The sequence below is a fragment of the Onychomys torridus genome, chromosome 10 (assembly GCF_903995425.1).
Source record: "Onychomys torridus chromosome 10, mOncTor1.1, whole genome shotgun sequence".
NCBI lineage: Eukaryota > Metazoa > Chordata > Mammalia > Rodentia > Cricetidae > Onychomys > Onychomys torridus.
In genome coordinates this window covers 73,857,927-73,872,391 of record NC_050452.1, presented here as the reverse complement: position 1 = coordinate 73,872,391, position 14,465 = coordinate 73,857,927, and the positions used below count along the sequence as shown (strand labels likewise).

General features: G+C 43.9%; 1 protein-coding gene across 4 annotated transcripts in view; it reads left to right on the top strand.

The window, feature by feature from the left end:
- Lrrc8b (leucine rich repeat containing 8 VRAC subunit B) overlaps positions 1-14,465 on the top strand; it is a 69,453-nt gene that overhangs the window by 33,646 nt on the left and 21,342 nt on the right. For 3 of the 4 annotated variants that reach the window (XM_036200634.1, XM_036200632.1, XM_036200633.1), the window contains one exon: positions 11,744-11,798. The exons of the other annotated variant lie outside the window; for it this stretch is intronic. The gene's annotated coding sequence lies outside the window, so the exon portion shown is untranslated. The remainder of the gene's footprint in view (positions 1-11,743; positions 11,799-14,465) is intronic. 4 annotated transcript variants of the gene reach the window in all.

Sequence of the window (14,465 nt, the reverse complement as noted above, 5' to 3'; positions counted from 1 at the left end):
CCATTACAAGGCAGATCTAACAAAGAACGTTCTGCTTGGGCTCCTATTGGGCTCCTATTTTTCCACACGGAATTTTTTTCTCCTCTGCCTGGAATCTTCACACACACACACACACACACACACACACACACACACCGCCCCTCCCCCAGGGCCTTTTTCAAAGGCTCCCACAGGCTCTGTAGAAGGGCTTAAATGATACAGGGAGACAGTGGCAACATTTGTTGTTTTGTTTCCTGGGAACCAAACTGTGGAAGCAAAGCTGAGGCCTGAGTTGCGTTGCTTCCATCCATTGTTCCAGGCCATCTTCTCCTTACAGTCACCAGCCAGAGCTGGCTCGCCACCAGGAGATCCTTTTACATCTGTCGCTGGAGCGACTTCAGAGATGTTTTACCTTTGGTATCAGCTCTGAGGCCAGTGAGACAGGAGAGAAAGCTGATAAGACAGAGGACCAGAGTGGAGCCTGTGCAGATGGCTGTGGAGGCGGGCCTGGGGTGTGCTCTGGTGCACACATTCCACACTTCCGAACGGGAAACTGGCCTCTAGTGGAGAAGCAGGCGTGTGAAGGAAGACCAACAGAATCAGTACTTGGCCCCTAGAACTTGGGGATTAAAAATATGAAAATTAGCCGGGCGGTGGTGGCGGCGGCACACGCCTTTAATTCCAGCACTCGGGAGGCAGAGGCAGGCAGATCTCTGTGAGTTCGAGGCCAGCCTGGTCTACAAAGCAAGATCCAGCAAAGGCACCAAAACTACACAGAGAAACCCTGTCTCAGGGAAAAAAAAAAAAAAAAAAATGAAAATTTATAACCAAAAATTGGTCAGTCTGCTTTTGCCTTTAGTGGCTCCAAAATGTGTTTCAGGCAGGAGTATGTGACCTTCCTGTGTTACCCAGAAATGGCTGTATAGCAGTGACCCAGTGGGGAAAAAAAACTTGTGAAAGGAGCCTTGTTCTTCTTGTAGACTCTGGAAACAAAGCAGGCTTTAAATATTCTGGTTCTACCCGTCACACCTTTGGTCCAAGATGTATCACAGTGCGTATTCCAGGCCATGACGAAGTGGAGACCGCCGTAACCTAACTGATGAGAAGGTCTGAGTGGCCCAGAGGACCTATTCAGGCTCTTTTTGAGTGATCCAAAATCACTGTGATCAGAGAGTACCTCATGCCTAGGAAGTAGATCCCACCAGCTTGTCAAGTCTGAGCTGCAAAGTTAAAGAGGTATCGTCTGGTTACCTTGTTGCAGTCCCCTGACGCTGACTCTCTGTGTGGCACATTAGAAGCCTTGTATTGACATGGGCGTGGCCATTCAGGATCCCAAGCAGGGCTGGAGAGATGGCTCAGCAGTTAAGAGCACTGGCTGCTCTTTCACAGGACCCAGGTTCAATTCCAAGCACCCACCTGGTGGCTCACAACCATCTGTAACTCCACTTCTGGGGGATCTGACGCTCTCTTTAGACCTCCACAGGTACTAACCACCCACATGGTGCACAGGCATACATGTAAGCAAAACACCCACATACTGAAAAAAAAGGAAGAAGTCTCAGGTGTCTTCTGGATAAACTGTGGAATCACCTGTCTTGCTCATGCAAATTCATCTAACTTAAGGTTATGAATTAAAGTGATGATTGAAAATTCAGTGTTTATTATAGAATGGTGTATATATAAAGCAAGTTTGATGGATTTAACATAGTATTTCCATGTATTGTTATGATGTTTTTTGGAACATTGAGGCTGATAATATTTGATTTATGTAATCCTTTTGTGTTTGCTACAATAAGAATGGTTTTCTTATTCTGCATGACTCTTTTTGGTAAAAACATACAAAATGTAAAACTTCCTTTAGCTATTTGCAAGTGTAAACTTCAGTGATTGTTGAGCATGCCATTGTGATGAGATATCTTTGTGTGAAGATGTGTACATTTATATGTGCATGTGGGCGGTCGGAGGCCAGTGTCGGGTGTCTTCTTCCATCAGATTCTTATTTTTTGAGATAAGTGGTTATAATTGAACTTAGAACTTAGTTAGCAATCAGCTAGCCTCGCTGGCCATCAAGTCCTGAGCAGCCCCCTTTCTCTGCTGCCTGGCACTGGATTATAGGTGTGTGCTAGGAATCTGAACTCAGGGGTGCTCATCCATGCATTTTTACCAACCGACCATCTCTGCAGACCCTGATGATAGTGTTGCTGGTTGTTTTTTTTTTTTGTTTTTCTTGATGACAGACTTTTTTTTTTTTTTTTGAGACAGGGTTTCTCTGTGTAGCTTTGCGCCTGTCCTGGAACTCACTTGGTAGCCCAGGTTGGCCTCGAACTCACAGAGATCCGCCTGCCTCTGCCTCCCAAGTGCTGGGACTAAAGGCGTGCGCCACCACCGCCCGGCTGATGACAGACTTTTAATACACCCCTTCGCCTGGGTGACACTGGCTGAGTCTGGCTTGTCAGTATCAAGAATTCTGGCTGTTAAGATGGACAAATGACTTGGACCAGTTAAGTCTCTAAACATTACAGCACAGTTTATTGTTTTTGTTTTTGCTTCATAACATCTAGTCTTCCCTGGTCCATGTAATAAATAGTTGAGAAAAGGTATATTTATAATTCACATTTTTTTGGATGACTGGGGTCATATTGCAAGTCTGTCTTTGGAGTCTCTGACTTAGCTGGAAAAGCTGACTCCCCAGTGCCAAGGCAGATCTGTTTGCAGGACCATACACAAAGCCAACCTTTTAAAAGACTAGTTTGTTGTAAAGCTACTATTGTGTTAATAAATTACTACGCTGCATGTTACTCTGTATCTGTTCCCGTGCTAAGCATTTGAGTGATGGTTGCCTTGCTTAACTGTTCATACAGTTCCATTAGGTAAAGAGCCGTCTCTCTGTTGTATAAACAGTAATAAACTGTTTTATAGATTAGACTCTCAGCTTACTAGAGATCCAGCCAATGAGAATAGATGTGAGAACGTCACCTTCACCATTCTGCCACCGCCCATCCAGCTGCCCCAAATTCTCTGCAGCAGGCAGTGCTCCTTTATCAAGCCATTCAGGAAGAAAGTCTGTATCTAAATGCATGGTATGAAGTTATCTTACCCACATCTTACTAGATATACCAGGAAGCAAAGCCATGTGTATATTGCCATTTAAATGACAGTTAAAGGTGGGTTTTTCCGCCTTGTCGTTGTTAGAGTAGCAAGTAGGTGTTTCTCCGTATGAGGCTGTGTAAGCAGGATGCATCCTTGCTCTGGCAATCTATCATGTCAGTCTTAATTACTTAATAGACAGGCAGGATGGACAAAGAAGCTCCTGCTTGTTTTGTTTTTGGTTTTGTTTTTTTGCTAGAGGAAATACTGAACCGTGGGCCAGGATGAACCATGTATATTTCATTTGTGAAGCATATCTCTTTTTTTTTTTGTTAACAATAAAAAACATGATGTCACTTTGCTTCCTTCTGGGGCAATTCCTCTGGCTTGTGGACACCAGAAAATGCTTCCCTGACATATGAAGGATTGTTGAGCTAAAGACAAAGGGAACTAAGTTCCCTGCCTTCCCTCTCTTTGGTTAAAGCAAGACAAGCCTACAGAGGTGAGAGGTGCCCTGCCTACCTTCCTACCATGTTAACAAAGGTTAACCACTGAAGACAATGCTGGACTTCTCATCCTGGAGAATGGGAATTGGGGAAAGTCTCTGAACAAGCAGTACTAACATAGTAGACAGGTGGGACACTGATCCTTACTCATCATAAGGGTGATTGTTAACTGGTCTATGTAATCAGTTTTACATATGTGAGAACTTCCAGAATGAGACCAGAGGCCCAATAAAAACTGTCAGGACAGACAGCTGGGTAGAATTATGACTGAATAAAATCAACATGTGCACCTCTGGTAACAGTGAGCGCAGCTCAGTAAAACCTGTGGTTCTCAGTCTCAAATGTAGCATCCCTTCCTCCCAGCCATGGCACAGAAGCCCTGCAGAGAAGGTGATCATCAGGGGGATTGAGTTTCTATCATCCACCTTGGTGAGGGTGAGCAGGAAGAACTCTGGTATCTGATCTGCCTTGGTGGGGGAGGGGAGGAAGAACTCTGGTATCTGAATCTCTTTGGAAGGAAAAAAAACGAGAGAAGAACCTGAAGGAGGGAGAGGGTTAGCAATGCCTTGCCTCTCCATCCACAGGGACATTGCCTTTTTCTCGGTTTGATGCTGTATTGGTAAATGTAAGGCCAGTTGCATGTCTCCAATCATACTATTGTAATTATTGAATGCAATATCTGTGACATTTTCTTCCGTAAAAACTCAGGGTTTTACTAAGCATGTGATATTTCAAGCTACATCATTGTCCATGTCTATGCACATTTTAAATTTTAAAAAAATGTTAAAGTTTTATCTCTGATGGAAATTAGTTTATTGAATTTTCATGTAAGGTAGTTATTATATATTTAATAATTATGAATGATATTATATACCATACAATGATTGTTTTGTCATCACATGAAACTACTTTATTTCATCCTCATCACTACTTTGTGTGCATGTATATATACATATTCATGTGTGTGCATTTGTGTGCAGGTGCATGTAAGTGTGCATGTGTGTGAAGACCAGAAGTCAGTGCTAGGTATCTCCTTAATCACTCTAATATATATGGACAAGCATTTATAACATGAGCAAGCAGTACTAACATAGGGGTAGACAGGTGGGACACTGCTCTTTCCTCATCATAAGGGTGATGAGAGAAGGTGGGGAGAGGGAGGGAGAGACAGAGAGAGAGAGAGGGAGGGAGAGATGGTCTCACTGTGTAACCTTGGCTGGCCTTAAACTCACAGAGATCTACCTACCTGTCTTTGCTTTCCTAATGCTGGGATTAGAGGCATGTGATACCATGCTCATCTCCATCTTATTTTTTTTTTATTCATCCATTTATTTTACATCCTGGCCATGACCTTTCTCCCTGTCTTCCTCTCCCAGTCCCTCTCCCCCATTCCCCCTCCCATCCCCCAAACCCCGCCTCTTCTGTCTCAATCCAGAAAAGGGCAGGTCTCCCATGAGTATCAGTAAAGCACAGAATACAAGTTGCAGTAAGACTAAGCACCTCCCCATGTGTTGAGGCTGTGTATAATAGGATAAAAGGGTAGATTATTGAGTCTACTCTGAAAAGAAAAAAAAAAAAAGGACATAGATATGATAAGATTAAAAAGGTAAATTATTGAATCTACTTTTAAAAGGCAACTACTAGTTTTAAACATTTTACATTGGATTGGTATTTTGTATATTGTATACAAATTTTGTATTGGACTCACCAAATAGGATAAATAATGAAATTTTTGTCTGAATTTGTCAAATGTTAATGGACTGGACATTTTTACTCTAATTCTTGACTGCATATATTGTATACACTTATTGTACCTATTGTATATAGTTTTTTTCTTATATTAGTTTAGACAAAAACTAATAAAACTTCTTTTATTGTTTTAGACAAAAAGGGGAAATTGGTGATATATTGTGTCCCCCAATATATTGTATACCCCAGTAAACTTATCTGGGGGTCAGAGAACAGAACAGCCACTATAATAAACATAGAAGTTAGGCAGTGGTAGCACACACCTTTAATCCTAGCACTCGGGAGGCAGAAATCCATCCAGATCTCTGTGAGTTCAAGGCCACACTGGGGAACAGAGCCAGGCATGGTGACAGACAACTTTAATCCCAGCATTTGAGATCTCATGTCTTGCTTGGGAAAGACACATGCCTTTAATCCCAGGAAGTGATGGCAGGAGGGAGAAAGGTGTAATAAGGCATGAGGACCAGGAACTAGAGGCTTTTAAGCTTTTAGGCTTTTAGCAGCAGTTCAGCCAAGATCCATTCAGGTGAGGACTCAGAAGCTTTCAGTCTGAGGATTTGTGGAAACAGGATTGGCTGAGGAGTTGTTGAGGTGAGGTCAGCTGTGGCTTGTTCTGTTTCTCTGATCTTTCAGCTTTCACCCCAATATCTGGCTCTGAGTTTGTTTTTTTTGTTTTTTTGTTTTTTTTTTTTGTATTAATAAGACCATTTAGCATTTTGAGTTATGTGTAAGGCAGCCCAGTATGAGAAGTAGGGTCCCAAAGACCAATAAAAGAGTCAGAGACAGCCCCTGTTCTCACTGTTAGGAGTCCCACAGGAGGACCAAGCTACACAGCTGTCACATGTATGCAGAGGGCCTAGGTCAGTCCCATGCAGGCTCCCCGGTTGTCAGTTCAGTCTCTGTGAGCTCCTGTGTGTAACACGAATCTTAAATGGTCTTATTAATAAAAAACTCAGCTGGATCTCTGCCTCCCAAGTGCTAGGATTAAAGGGGTGTGCTACCACTGCCTGACCTCTATGCTTAATATAGTGGCTGTTCTGTTCTCTGACCCCCAGATAAGTTTATTGGGGTGCACAATATATCAAGCACACCTATGAGGCCAGGTTAGTTGATTGTGTGAACCTTCCCATGGTGTCCTTGACTCCTGGCTCCTCCACTCCTTTTTCCTCCTCTGTGGGATTCCCAATCTCCAAGTCTAAGTTTGGCTGTGGGTCTCTGTATCCGTCTCCATCAGTTGTGAGACGATACTTCTTTGATGACAGCTGGGCCAGGCACCAATGTGGAGACATCCAGTTCAGGTTACTTATCCACTAACTATTGCTTGGCATCGAAGCTAGGGCCCTCCTTAAAGATGCATGGGTGTTTCCCTTGCACCAGGTTTCTGCCCAAACAGAAATGCTCCCCCTCCCCAGCAGTCCTCCTCAGCACTCTCTCCCTCCATGCCCCACCAACCTGATTGCTCATGTTTCCATCCCTACCTGCCCTCAGTTCACTTACAAAATTTCTTCTATCTCCCCTTCCCAGGGAGCTCTGGGTAGTAAAGGATCTCTTGATTTTCTTTAAAAAAAAAAAAAGAAAAGAAAAAAAGAAAAAAGAAAAAAAGAAAGAAAGAGAAAAGGCTTGTTGTAGATTTCAGAGAAAGAGAGAAGAGAGGCAAGACAGAGAGGTCACATTCTATGTGGAACTCTCATACAGCACTTTTGAAGAGGTTATGCAGTAGATGTCCTCGGAGGCCCTGTGAATTCTGAGTTTGCTTTTGAACTTGACTAAACAAGTTTCTGAGTTTCTCTGACCTTTACTCTGGTTGTTTGAATGAGAAATGTCCTCTCTGGTCTCAAGCATTTGGACACTTGGCCCCCAGTAGGTGGTGCTATCAGAGGAAGTTTAGGAGGTGCAGCCTTGCTGGAGAAAGTTTGTCACTGGGGTTGGTGTTCAGAGCTAAGGCTTCGCCTACTCTGCTTCCTGCTTGCCCTAAAGCATGTGAGCTCTTGCGTCTGACTCTGCCTTCTCTGATGCTTCTGCACTTCCCTGCTGCCGTGGAGTCTTACCCATATCATCTAGAACCGTAAGCCCAAATAAACTCATTCTTCCTTAAGTTGCCTCTGCCATGGTATTTTATCATAGAAAAGTGACTAACTTACTCAGCTTTATTACCCATGGAATCGAGATGTCATTCTTGACCAAGTACACACTAAATGGTTACCTTGATAACCCTGGCAGCCCTCTCCACTCAGCTAGTAATTGTTGAGACTGTTATATGTTAGACCTTGTCCTGCACCCTGAACTCTTAGTTCTAACAGCTCAAAGGCTGAGGCAATTAAGCACATCACCAGATATCTGTGATGTAGTTTAACAGCAGTGCAATATCAGATTCCTAAAAGTAAGAAGCATGAAGTGTGGTATAAGTACTGATTTGGGGGAGTCGGGTATTGGTGCTCATTATAAATATCTTGTGGGCTGGAAATAATAGCCCAGTCGGCAGCATCCAAGACACCCTGAGTCCTTAGCACCACCACCTCAGCATCAGGTAAGATGATATACACCTTTAATCCTAACCCTCACAGGTGGAGGCAGGGACATTGGGTGTCCAAGATCAGCCTTGTATTGAGGTTGAGGCCATTGTGGACTATATGAGACCCTGTCTCAAAACCAAAAAGAAGTGTGTGACTTTTATGTTTTGTAGTCATTTATTCATAGGTGAACATTGAACTTTTGCATTATTACCTTAAACTCAATGCTAGGCTTATTGCAACTTATGACAGCTGATGATTGGTATTGTTTCAAGAGTATATTGTAGCAGACACAGCCTTCCTCGCAGTAATCACACAGGAAGTGATTTGCTGTAAGAGACTAAAATTATCCTGAGGACATGCAGCATTGTCAGCTTTGTCTTAGCTCATAGAGTTGTGAAATTACAATGTTTAGGAGCAAATAGTGTTTGGCAGGCCCTGAGATAACAAGCAAAGTTCCTGTCCCCCCTCCCCCCATGTATGGTCTTGGAGGAAGAAGACAGGCTAAGAATTAAGCACAGCTTAGCATGACAGACAGTATTCTGACTTGGATAATAACATGCACTCAGCGTTTTCCTTCTTGTATTATAAGGCCAACTCATGCAAAAGAATAATTATGAAATCCCAATTTGTAAGATGTTAAGGTCGTTTAGGAGTGCCATGGCACTTATCCAGTAGCCCATCGTTGATTCAGAATGACATGCAGTCAGTATAACGCACTGGCCACGCTGAGTTTGACGACACTCTGTGCTCAGATTTGTGAGCTGTCACATTTAGTGGGTACTTGGCCAGTATGCTTCCTGGAGGGTCAACTCTGCCTCTGTTCTCTGTGCCTGCTCTGGGTGATGCAAATGCCCCCGGCTCTGTCATGGCCTACCCCTTCCTTTCTCTCCTGACATACTGTATGTGTGGCCTGTCTCTGCTCATGTGTCCTTCTGAGAGCCAAGCTGTCTACATACTCTGGGTCCCTAACTGGGTAATGAAATCCATTGTGGTCTGGTGCCATGCAGTCACGGAAATGACTCTAAATACTCTTGTGCAGTCAGACCAGACACGGGGCCCCACGAGGTTGTCTGAGCACTTATCACTGGGGTAGACCAACTTCAGTGACACCTCAGACCATTCTTCTCCATTTCTTCGCATTTAGAAAAAAGTATTTTATTATTTTGTATGTCTGAGTGTTTGGCCTACATTTTTGTCTGTACACCACATGTGAGCAGAGGCCAGAAGAGGGCATCAGATCTTCTTGGAACTGGACCTACAGTTAGGAATCTTGGTGTGTGCTGGGAATTGAACCCAGGTTCTCTGGAAAAGCCATTGGTGCTTTTAACCACTGAATCTTCACTCCAACCCCATCACAGCATTTTAAGAGGAGTAGCCAAGAGCTGGATGGGAACAATCTAGGAAAAAGCCCCTTTAACGCCCCCTTCTGTCAGGTCTCAGAATCTCAACTGACCAGAAAGAAGTCACAGCCATAGTCCGTATCTTCTTGCAGGTTCTCTGGACACCCTTTCATCTAGCCATGAAAATCCTCTGGGATGGATTCCTGAGATCCGGATAAACTAGAGACTGCATTAGTCCTCAGGGACTTGAGACATTAGTTTAGCATGTACCATGAAGCAGTGTGAGAGAAACAGAGCCAGGGACTCGGCCAGTGAGGGCAGTGCAGCTCACAGAGATGGTGTCATGGGACCTCGAGGCAGGTTAGGCAATGGAATGTAGGCCAGGCTGGCCTCAAACTCAGAGATTTGCCTGCCTCTGCTTCCTGAGTGCAGGGGATTGAAGGCTGCATCACCATGCCCAGTTTCGGAACTTTTCCACTCAGTGTTGTGTGAGAGCCTGATTTTACATAATCAGTGCCTAAAATAGAGATTGCACAAGATAGAGTATTGTGCGGCAGCTCCTGCCATTTCGGGAGTGCAGTGTGCATAGTGATGTCATAGGATTGTGTTTCAGATCCATGGAGATTCTGAGCTCTGGGCTGGGAATGTATCTCAGTGATAGAACACCTGCCTAGCCTGGGTCAAGCCTTGAGTTCGACCCCCACCATTACAAAAAAAGGCAAAAGAAAGGTTCTTGATTTTCCCTCCATCTTGTCTTACAGTTTTCTTTTGCACCTGTCACTACAAGACAGGTTCAAACATGTGAAAGGCTGTGTTTGGATTCCAGGACTGTGTGGCTGCCCTTGGCTCTACTGCGCAGGAGCGTGCTGTCAGTCTGCCATCCCTACTGACCAGAAGAGAGCAAGAGCATCTGGACTCCTCCCCTGGGCAGGCAGGATAGCCTTGGGGCTTCCCTTGCTCTACCAGAAAACTGATCCTTAATCTTTAGTCATTTTCTTCTACATCCCTTAGAAGGAATTTCTGAACGGGGCTTTTAGAAGGCAGGAGGGAAGAGTCTCAGCCGCCTGGCCTCTCTAGCTGCCAGAGTCCATGCTTAGGCTGTCTGTCTCAGGGCTGAGTTTTCAAGTGCGTACACGTGTGCTGCCTCTGCCCCAGGGGTATCCGTGAAGCTAGTTTGGTAACTCATTAGCATAGTGAGCTGGAGAGCAGAGCTGCCGGTCGGTCTCCTCTCCGAGCAGCTGGCCTGTCAGAATTGCTGTGACTGTCTTTGTCCCGTTTTATCCTGCCTGAAGTGCATGATTTATTCTATTCTGAACAGCAGTGCCATTTAGGATTTTCACATTTCAATCTCCCAGCTCAGTACTTTTGTGTTCTGCTGAGGAGGAAGAAAAAGGATAACTTTGGCTACAGTTTCTAAAATTAGTCTGAATGATTCGCTCAGCCTGGATAAAGAAACTGAGCCACGCTGCATTGTTGCTTTTAGTTGACGACGATGGCCTTACCCCGAGATGACAAATAGTCATTATGAGAGCCTTCACTGACAGGAGACAAAGAGACATTTCTGGGTTTGGAGAATCTGAATAGAGAAGAGGAAAGGGGCGCGGTAGTTACTAAATAGGATGGGTTGCACAGCCTACCTTTAAAAGCAGGCACAGGTAGCAACAGCAAGATTCTTTTTCAAGTGTTGAATTAGTTAAGGTGTTTGTTTGTCTTTTTGGTTTGTTTTTTTTTATACAGTTTCATTGATGACTCCTAATCTGTTCAGAAGTCAACTGAGGATATACTTTCTACCAGAAAAAAATCTTGGTGTAACATTGGGGGGTGAGGGGGTGCAGGGCGCATCGATTGACATTACGTATAAGAGACTAAATGTTTGGTTTTGGGCCAATGCTCTCATTTGAGGATTCTGTACAGAAGAATCACACTAACAGGGCTGAAGAAAAGGATGTAGCTCCATGGTAGAGTGCTTGCTTACCAGGCACAAGGTTCTAGGTTCAATTCCCAAAGGGGAGGGAGTGTCATGAGCCTAGTTCAGGGATGTTTGTGGCATTATTACTAATAAATGGGGAATGGCTTTTAAAACCATGACACGTTTGTAAGGGCTTTTTATCAGACATGATTCCTGGAAACTTAACATGAAAAGGCCCATAAGCATCTAAAAGGGAACCTGGAAATTACGCCATGGGCTGTATGGTGGCATCTCTGTACCCTGCAGGCTCAGAACAACAAAATAGCAAACCCAACTGAGAAAACTGTCTCAAAGATACTTTTACTTATAAAAGACAAATGTAACAAGGGTATATGCCTTGGATATAATGTTTCATTCTCTGTGAAAATGAACTGTGTCCACATTTTGTGCTTTGTGAATTCTGCGTAAGGAGACCATGATTTGATGGCCCGAGTGTCAGCTGACCTTTTGCAGGAAGGTCAGAGGCCGTCTCTGACTCATGCTTTTTAAAAGTTGGCTTTTTGTGTGTTTTCACAAAATTTGAGAACCATGTATGTGGAAAATGGTCTTGTAGTCCTAGGATCCATAAAATATAACAATGTGCTTATGATTTCTCTTCAGGAATTCCTCAGATCAAAACTAATTGCAGAGTTTCCGGTTGACCAGCATTCATAGGGTAAGATGAACATTTCCAGTTGTAAACACATGGCAAGGATTATTATGATTTAGTCGGTAGCTTGGGGCAAAAAAGAATACAGGAAAAGTTTGCCATAGTTACAGATGTTTTGAGTAAAGTCACTTTGATATTTTTAAACTGGTTAAGCAGAAATTTAAATCTGTGTTATTTTAATTAAAATGTCATCTGCCTACCCTTTGTGGGTTTTTGTAAGCAGAAATGTGTATGTTCAATTGGTAAGTTTTTTTTTTAACCACTAAAGATTGAAGGAATATAATGATCTGTGAACAGATTTAGACTCCATGCATACATGTCTTATTTGGGCATGTTATCCTTTTTGTTGTTTTATTGGTTAATTGATTGAGACAGCCTCTTGTAAGGCAGGCTGATCCCAAACTCACTGTGTAGCCAAGAAAGACCTTGAACTTCTGACTCTCCTGACTCCACCTTCCAAGTGCTGGGATTTCAGCCATGTACCACCATGCCTCTGTGCCCTGTTGGAAATTGAACCTAGCCCTGTGCATTCTGGGTAGACACTGTACCAAGTGAGCTGCATACTTGGCTCCCAAGTTTAAATTCAGTCAGCCCATTTGCCATGATTCTATAAGATAAGTGCACCTGTCTTGAGTGAGCAAGTCTGAAGTGCAAGACCGGCACATGTTTGCTTCTGGTGCGCCTCTTTCATAATTCTGGAAGATTTGCCTTAAGTTAGCTCTGTGGCGGAGCTTTCGACATTAATGACGGGAGGTGAAGTCACTCACTGACTTCAGCAGCAGGACTCTAGAGTCACGAATACAGCACTTTGTCACCCATCTCTGAACACAGGCAGGGTTCAAGAGGCTCGGTGGTAAGGCAGTGAGATTGTCATCATTCCATTTTGGAAACTCTTTTTTTTTTTTTTTTTTTTTTTTTTTTTTTTTTTTTTTTTTTGCACGAAGATAAAAATCCGTGTTGTGGGCATGTGCTTCCACACCGACCTGTTGAGCTGCCTGGGTCGTTAAAAGCTTAGAGCAGGTTTCGATGCTCTGCTGCTCCCGGCCGTTTGGAGGCCTCCCCATCACTTCTCGGTCGCTTCATATCCAGACTGCTTGCCTTGGCTGCAGACCTGCTGCCATTCTCCTCTCGTCCCAGGCTCCTGGCTTTAGCTGTCTGACCCTCCCAACCCTGACGGCGCTCTCTGCCTGGGATGGTCTTCTCGGTGGGGCTGAGTGACTTTGCTTTCATCTCTCTTCTAAGGCTCCTCCTCCGAGCAAGCCGCGCTTCTTGAGGTTCATAGTCTTTGCAGTGCTTTTGATCTTGCCGCGCCTGTATGCTTGGTTATTGGTCCTTCTTTCCCTACTCAGTAAAATACCTAAGAGCAGAGACGTTATCAACTGAGGATTGCACCCAGGGCCACGTACACAAGCTGGGCAAGCATTCTCCCACCGAGATTCCTTCATGGCTCATCATCTGTCTTGCATGCCTATATTTCCCCAAGACTTAGATCCGTTGGTACCTAACAGGCGTTATCAGTATTTGGAGCCTGAGCCTCGAAACTCTGAGCTTCCCTTGACTGGTGCTGCTGTTCAGGAATGTTCCAGGCATTCCCTTTGTGCATGTTGTTTACATAAGAGCCACTCATAGAACCTTCTAGGTTTATCCCAATGTCCCACTCATTCGGTCACTACAAAGTCTGCAGAAGATGGTGTCCCGCTGTCCACTCTCCGTGTCCTCTCTACAGCAGGGTTGCGGTCCCAGGGGAGCAGAGGTAAGGCTGCTCTTGCTCTGCCTCATTCTGGCATGCCTGCTCTCTATAATTGAATAAAGAAATGTAAACCCAGAGAAAGGATTTAAAGGAGTGACGACATCAGGCTTTTAAGTATTTTCCAAGTGTATTAGTTTGTCTATCCCTGATCTAAAATCTCTCATTGTTTGCACTTTAAACGGGATCATAACAAATGTTTTCTTGAGTATATTTGCAGCTTCGTGTTTCTAAGGAAGACTATTATCAATGTTTTCCAACTCAGCCCTAGGCCATAACCCAGGTTCTGTTACCTGTGTCTGTGGAGAAGCTACCTAACTGCTCTGAACTGTTTCTTATTTATCCAGTAAAGAGTGGACTCTGGTTTCTGTAGGCCACGTGACTGCTCTGTGAAGGGTGTAGACGGGTGAGAAGTTCCTGACTGATGTGATGGCCTCTGTTCTCTGCATGGTAACCTGAAAGGAGAGTGTGTGACTCATAAGAGACTGTGGAGAGCCTGGGTGTGGCCCCACTTTATTATGATTTTCCTTACTCTAGGGTTTTGGGGAGTTAGCCAGTAAAGTATTTTTAAAAATAATGAGAAATAATGAAGGATTCAAGATTGCCTTCTTACACCATCTCTGTGAGAATTACCCACCCATCAGTAAATTACACTTCCAGTACTATAGCTCCAGCTTCTGTAATTTAAAACGTGTTTTAGAGTCCATGTGATCACACATGACTATCATGCCAGCATTCAGGAAACTGAGGCAGAAGGACCATGAGACCCAGGTTAACCCGGGCTGCATAACAAGGCCTGTCTCAATAAAAACTCCAAAGCCAAACCAATGTTTGTTTTAGACTCAAAGTAGATGACATAGTTTCCTTACTAAAAGCGTTGCCAATTTGTGGTATTTCCAAGACCGACCATCGTCTAAAGGTAATAT